The sequence below is a fragment of the Octopus bimaculoides genome, chromosome 18, assembly GCF_001194135.2.
Source record: "Octopus bimaculoides isolate UCB-OBI-ISO-001 chromosome 18, ASM119413v2, whole genome shotgun sequence".
Classification (NCBI taxonomy): domain Eukaryota; kingdom Metazoa; phylum Mollusca; class Cephalopoda; order Octopoda; family Octopodidae; genus Octopus; species Octopus bimaculoides.
Genome location: NC_068998.1, coordinates 36,236,212 through 36,243,532, shown reverse-complemented (window position 1 = coordinate 36,243,532; position 7,321 = coordinate 36,236,212). Strand labels below are relative to the sequence as shown.

At 37.1% G+C, this 7,321-nt stretch overlaps 1 protein-coding gene across 2 annotated transcripts in view; it reads right to left on the bottom strand.

The window, feature by feature from the left end:
- LOC106870502 (kinetochore protein Spc25) overlaps nt 1-7,321 on the bottom strand; it is a 64,947-nt gene that overhangs the window by 10,951 nt on the left and 46,675 nt on the right. The gene's annotated exons all lie outside the window — the stretch shown is intronic.

Genomic DNA, 7,321 nt, shown 5'->3' with positions numbered 1-7,321 from the left:
TTCACCAGTCCTCAGTCAAATTGTCCAACCCACGCTAGCATGGAAAGCAGACGTTAAACGATGATGATGATGATGATGATGATGATGATGATGCACACACACACACACACCTGACATGCTTCAACAGTTTCCACATCCCAAATTCATTCACATGGTATTGGTCAGCATGGGGCTATAATAGAAGACACTTGCCAAAAGTGCTATGCAAATAGGACTGAACTGGAAAGAACGTGATTGCAAAGTGAGATTCCTAACCACAGGGCCACACCTGCACCAATATTCTAGAAAGTATTTAAAGAAATCTCAAAGAAAAAAAAGATACATAATGACCTGGCACAGAGAAAAGGAAGGGTACAAGAGTAGAAATGAGCAGGGCAGAAGATGCTAACATCATGGTAAGGATAAAAAGACAAGAAAATGTCCATGCGAGACTAACGATGAATCTACAGATATTAAATATGAAGTATAACATTAGATATATACATGCAATTATTGCATGGTATTAGGACATAGGAACTGAATGGAGAGGATATGTGGGCACAGGTGTCTGGGTGCTGTCAGTTGTGCATGGCTGACTGGGGAGATACACACAAGCACATGCACACATATGCAAGAGTATGCAAAACTATATATAGCATGAGAGAGACATGCAAATATTAGTTTATTAATTGAACACAACAGACAAACACTTCCTCACTCCTCATACACTACACAGAGGGAAATAAGCTCACACACATAAACACACAAAGAGGTATACACAAATACATACACACAAATATATACATACATAAATATACACAGACAGGTACACCACACACACACATGTATACACACGGTGTATACAAAGGCGGTGAGCTGGCAGAAACGTTAGCACGCCGGGCGAAATGCTTAGCGGTATTTCATCTGCCGCTACGTTCTGAGTTCAAATTCCGCCGAGGTCGACTTTGCCTTTCATCCTTTCAGGGTCGATTAAATAAGTACCAGTCACGCACTGGGGTCAATACAATCGACTTAATCCGTTTGTCTATTCTTGTTTGTCCCCTCTGTATGTAGCCCCTTGTGGGTAGTAAAGAAATAACACACACATGTATACACACAGACCAACATATATTATGTGTGTGTGTGCATGTGTGTGTGTGTGTATATATATATATATATATAGATTGATATATATATATATATTACATATATATATTACACACACAAACACACCCATACAAACATATAGGCACATATACACCCTCATATGTACATGCACATACACACACATTCACATGCGCACACATGTGAGGGTGGAAAAGAGAGGGGAAAACAAGAGAACCATTAAAATGACTGATGTTGAATCAGCAATGCCAAAATAGCTGTTCCAAAACCTGTAAGATCAGCATGCTTGAATGATGATGTACAACAGAGCTGAGACAACCACTGCATATCGGTGGTATCCTTCATAGCATACAAGAGAGAAGACTGCAATGGTACAGATGTGAAGCTCACGAAGTATGGTAGGTGGTTGGGTGAGAAGGTGTTAACTATATGATTGCAGACAGAATGAGCCTGCAGGAAAGGAAAAGCAAAAGATGTGGACAGCAGTGGTTAGGGCTGATTTCAAGAGGTGAGCCATACAAAGGTCATCTCAAAATAGCACAAGTACAAAGATGCTGTAGTGAAGCTGACTCTTCTAACACATGTCAGCAGAGAAATGCAGACATAAAAATGATCTTGTACATACAAATATACATATATACACAAATACACACACACACATATATATATACACACATACACAAACATATACACACACACACATATGTAAACATAGACATATATAAATATAAAGACACGTGTATGTATGTATACACATGCATAATCAGCATGAATGTTATAAAAGGAAAACAAAAACAAAAACACAACTGCTCAAACTTGAAGAATTATTACTTTATGAATTAAATATATATATAAAAAAAAGTAAAATAAAACCATATTTTGCCAGTGAAATTATTTTAAGATTTCAATCTAAAATCTCTGAAGCAAATATTGAGTTCTAGAAGATGATCAGAAAACATCTTTGAGACATCAGCTTTAATACCACCACTACTTATAAAATATCAGCGCTACTTAGCTGAAACTAGATTACATAGGCTTGAAACCCATGTTTTAAACCATTCACAAATCATTCAACCAAGTCTAATGGACCTTCAGCTTTTTTGCCTAAAGACAAATTTGCAATTTATGGCAGAAATATTTGCTATCTTATTTACAGAGATTTTTTTTTTGTTTTTTTTTTTGTTTTTTGCTTTCTTTCCTTCATCTTTTTGATATTACATTTAATAGAATACAAAACAATACGATACAATACAATCCCCCAAAAATGAAAAAAAAAAAAAAATGAAATCACCTTGCTGCTTCTTATCATTAGTTTCTTTTAAAATACGAAAAAGACTTTGTGGCAAAGTAATAAAAGATTCACATTACAACAAAGTGCTTTTCTAATTGTGACAAGAACAATGTCTGTTCATCTTGGCAAATGTGAGTTAATTCATTGGTTATTTATAAATGTATTTTTCCCATTTCATTAATTTTTATTATACTTTATAATCATCATCATCATCATCATTTAAATTATTCTCATTATTATTATTATTATCATTATTCCTTAAACTATTGTTATTATTATTTAAATTAATTCCCCCATCCTAATTTCAAACCCGGGATATTTACTGAATGAAATCTCAACAGCCACTTCACTCTCCACTAACAATCGATAGAGGTGGTCTTTCTATTTTGCCATAAGAATTTGCCCACTGCCCCCACTACCATCTTCCCATCACAACACCATAGCAACAGCAGGCATATTCAGAAATATACACATGGAATGCAAAACACTTTTCAAACCAAAAATGGAATAAAAATCAAGCCTTACTTTATTAATATTTTTTCATTATTTTCGTTAATATCTCATTATCTGTTTCACACTTCTTTTTCTTTTTTTTTTTTGTGTTGTTGTTGTTGTCAGCCAAATATTAGTTGATTTTAAACGTTTTAAAATCCTATTTCTATATTTATATACTTTATTCTTATTTCATTTTTTTATTAATACTTTCTATAATTGAAAGGAAGCCATGAGGAGATTGAACTCCTGGTGATGTGGCTGATAATTTCTAGATGGATAACTTGGAGAGGAATCAGGGGGGAATCACTAAAATGATTTCTGGTTGCTTGGTCCAAACCCACAAGAGCAAGCACAGGGGGTTACCACTAATAGTAAACAAGATAATGGATTAACCCCAAATTATAATACAACTTGACATTCTAACTGTTTAGTATTTAAACTCATATCCAGCCCAAATATGTTACCTGTTTTGCATTATATTTGACAGAATTATCTGAATACTAAAGGGTTAAAACTATGGACTCTACCTCCTTATGAAACAAGTTCATTGAAAGTTAAATATTATTGTTGTTGATATTTAGCTCCAACTGAGCAGTTCAGTAATCAAATGACCAAAAGGCAATTCAACTGTGACCATCCCACCATGCTATTCATATTTTAATAGCTGTTCCTATACCCTTTTCCTCATATCTATTTCTCACTCTTTTATTCATTCCAGCAAGTATCATCATCATCATCATCATTTTAATGCCCACACAAGTCAGACAGATTTTGTCAACACAGATTTCCTTCAACTGAATGCTCTTCATATCACCAACCCTCATTGTTTCCAAGGGGATTCTTCCTAAAAGGATTAGAAAGAAATGACTTCACAGTCATGGTCACACTCATAGCTACACAACGTCAAGACAACACACACACACACACACACACCAAACCTTCTCATAAGACTGGTCAACTTAGACCTACAAAAAAACATTTGCCAAGGCACCATACAGTGGGACTGAACCTGAAACCAGATGGTTCGGTAATGGACTTTTTAATTGCAGTCATACCTTACACCTCAAGAGGAGTCCATAAAGTTAGAAAATTCTACAGATTGTGACAAAAACACCTCTCATCCATGAGTCATGTTATTGTTCAGGCAATGTTGCCACTCCTGTTACATTAAAGATTAAATCCACCCAGGAACAAATGGAAATTTACCATATGGTGCAGGCATGGCTGTGTGGTGAGAAGCTTGCTTCCCAAACACATGGCTCTGGGTTCAGTCTCACTGCATGGCACCTTGGGCAAGTGTCTTCTGCTATAGCCTCAGGCTGACCAAAGCCTTGAGTGGATTTGTTACATGGAAACTGAGAGAAGCCTGTTATATATATGTGCATGTATGTATGTTTGTCTTTGTGCCTGTGTTTGTACCCCATCACTGCTTGACAACCAGTGTTGGTGTATTTAAGTCCCCCATAACTTAGTGGTTCGGCAAAAGAGAATGATAGAATAGGTACTAGGCTGAAAAAAATAAGTCTTGGGGGTTGATTTGTTTGACAAAAAACCCTTCAAGTAAAAGAATGCAAAGAGGCAAAACTGTTAGTTTAGAAAGCTTGCCCTGCAAACAATGTGGTTTCATATTCATGCATCTTGGGCAAATTTTTTCTACTATGACCCCCAGATCATAGAGACCAATAGAATAAGTACCAGACTTTAAGTACTGAAGTCAATTTGTTCAACTAAACCCTTCAAGGCAATGCCCCAGTATGGCCAGAAAACAGTGACTAAAACAAATAAAAGGAAACCTAAAGAGGCAGTGATATGCCATATCAGATATCATAGTCCACTCTGCTGGATGGTTGCTGTTAGGAAGGGTATTCAGCCATAAAAACAGTACCAAAACAGACTCTGAAACCTAGCGTAGTCTCCTGCTTCGCCAGCTCCTGTCAAACTGTCCAACCCATGCCAGCATGGAAGGTAGACATTAAACAATGATGATGATGATATCATAGGCGCAGGAGTGGCTGTGTGGTAAGTAGCTTGCTTACCAACCACATGGTTCTGGGTTCAGTCCCACTGCGTGGTACCTTGGGCAAGTGTCTTCTACTATAGCCTCAGGCCGACCAAAGCCTTGTGAGTGGATTTGGTAGAAGGAAACTGAAAGAAGCCTGTCGTATATATGTGTGTGTGTGTGTGTGTGTTTGTCCCCCCAGCATCGCTTGACAACCGATGGTGGTGTGTCTACGTCCCCATAACTTAGCAGTTCAGCAAAAGAGACTGATAGAATAAGTACTAAGCTTCCAAAGAATAAGTCCTGGAATCGATTTGCTCGACTAAAGGCGGTGCTACAGCATGGCCGCAGTCAAATGACTGAAACAAGTTAAAGAGTTATAACAGAGAATCATAGAAGACGTCAGCAATTGGGGAATGAAGAATCTGACTTTCTGGGGGTCTTTGCGTTTTGTCTGAGAGAATGCAATATTGTAATTTGGTTGCAGGCAGGTAAATGATGAAGGAGTCAAAACTGAAGAAGTGACACACATGCATGATGTGTGTGTGTGTGTGTGTGTGTGTGTGTGTGTGTGTGTGTGTGTGTGTGTGTGTGTGTGTGTGTGTGTGTGTGTGTGTGTGTGTGTGTGTGTGTGTGTGTGTGTGTGTGTGTGTGTGTGAGGTGGGAAGGCGCAGGTAATGCGCGAGGCATAAATAAGCAATACACAAGCATTCGCAAGCTCAGATGCACACACATTTATATGGAATGCCTTTGATTACAGGTCAACTTGATCAAATTTGACCTACTGCTAAACAACAGCAGCAGCAATAGCAACAACAACAACAACAACAACAACTACTACTACTACTACTACTACAGTAATAGAACATGGTAGATGAAAAGAAAACAATAACTCCCATTGGTTAAAAACAGAGAAATATTACTGAAACCTGCCAATACAAGTCTTCTTGCTGCCAAAACCATTACAACAAAACAAATAAAAATGCCTTGAATTAAAAATATATCTTTCTGATTGAAAAGTTATTTTAAACAAAAATACTAAACCTATAAAAAAAAAAACAATCATATCCATAAAAAGCTTTTGAGTTTTGGGCAAGTAATGGAATAGAACACCGAAGTAGCTGTCGCCATAGACATTACTGAATGTTCCCTTTCCAATGCTGATATGGGTCAGAAGGAATTTGCTGAGACAGATTTTCTATAGCTCAATGGCTTTTCTGTCACTGCTCCTCACCTGTTTCTAAGCAGCATAACTTCTTCATGGTAGACTGGAAATGGGTGAAGGCACGTGGCTTAGTGGTTAGGGTATTTGGTTCATGATCACAAGGTCAGGAGTTCAATTCTCAGCAACGCATTGTGTCCTTGAGCAAGACACTTTATTTCATGTTGCTCTTGTCCACTCAGCTGGATCTCCCTGATTCTTACATTAAGAGTACACGTTAGTGGACTGCTCAGTCACTTACCTGTTAATTTCACAAGCAGGCTGCTCTGTTCATTGGACCAACTGGAACCCATGTTGTTGTAACCAATGGAGTGTTAGAGGAAAGAAGACTGGAAATGGACAATGTTGTGCATGCGCACACATGCATATATATGACGAAATAGGTTCCAAAGAGGCTGGTGTTGGTCCATATTGACAAGACTTTTGTAGTGAAATTAATAAAAAAGTGCTACCATGAGCAGTGGAAGTTACCATGAAGTTACCATGAGCAGTGGAAAATCTAACATTTCAGGAAGAGTCCTTCTTCAGGGAAAAGTTAAAAGGTAAGAAATAAATGAGACAGAGTCAACTTCTCCAAGAAGGAGGACACTGTCTGAAGCATTGTACTCTTTCAGTATATAGAAATATAGAAATTTTATTCACTGACACCATTTTTGAATTTGGCGCTAGCTTTTCAACAGTTACCAAGCACAATGAATCAAGCAAAGTTTTTAACCCTAGGTATATAGTGAGACCTGGTGATGAGAATTAAGGGAAGTAAACTCTCAAAATTTGATATCATTTGATCCTGAGATATCTATTTCCTCATTCTACAGCTTTCTGCCAAGATGCTAAGTTAATTTCTTTGCTCGTAGCCCAATTTCTGTTGTGCTTGTTATTTTTCCAGTGATTGGTGGTTTTCTTAGAGGATTTTCTGATTTTGATTTTCCCTACAATGCCGGCACCGCATGTGCCGTATTATAATTATAAATTAATTAGAAAATTTTGGCTTTGCCAGTTATCGGTTTCTGCTTGTTGGCCACCTGTATTATTATAGTTATTATTCATTTTACTAATGAAAATAATCAATAATATATACATAAACATATTTGAATATTTATTCATTTAGTATATATATATAGACACACTCACATACAAGTGAGGACATGAATACAAAACAAGGTGGAAAAAATATTACTCAACTACTGAAGGTAGAGTAATATGTTTTCTA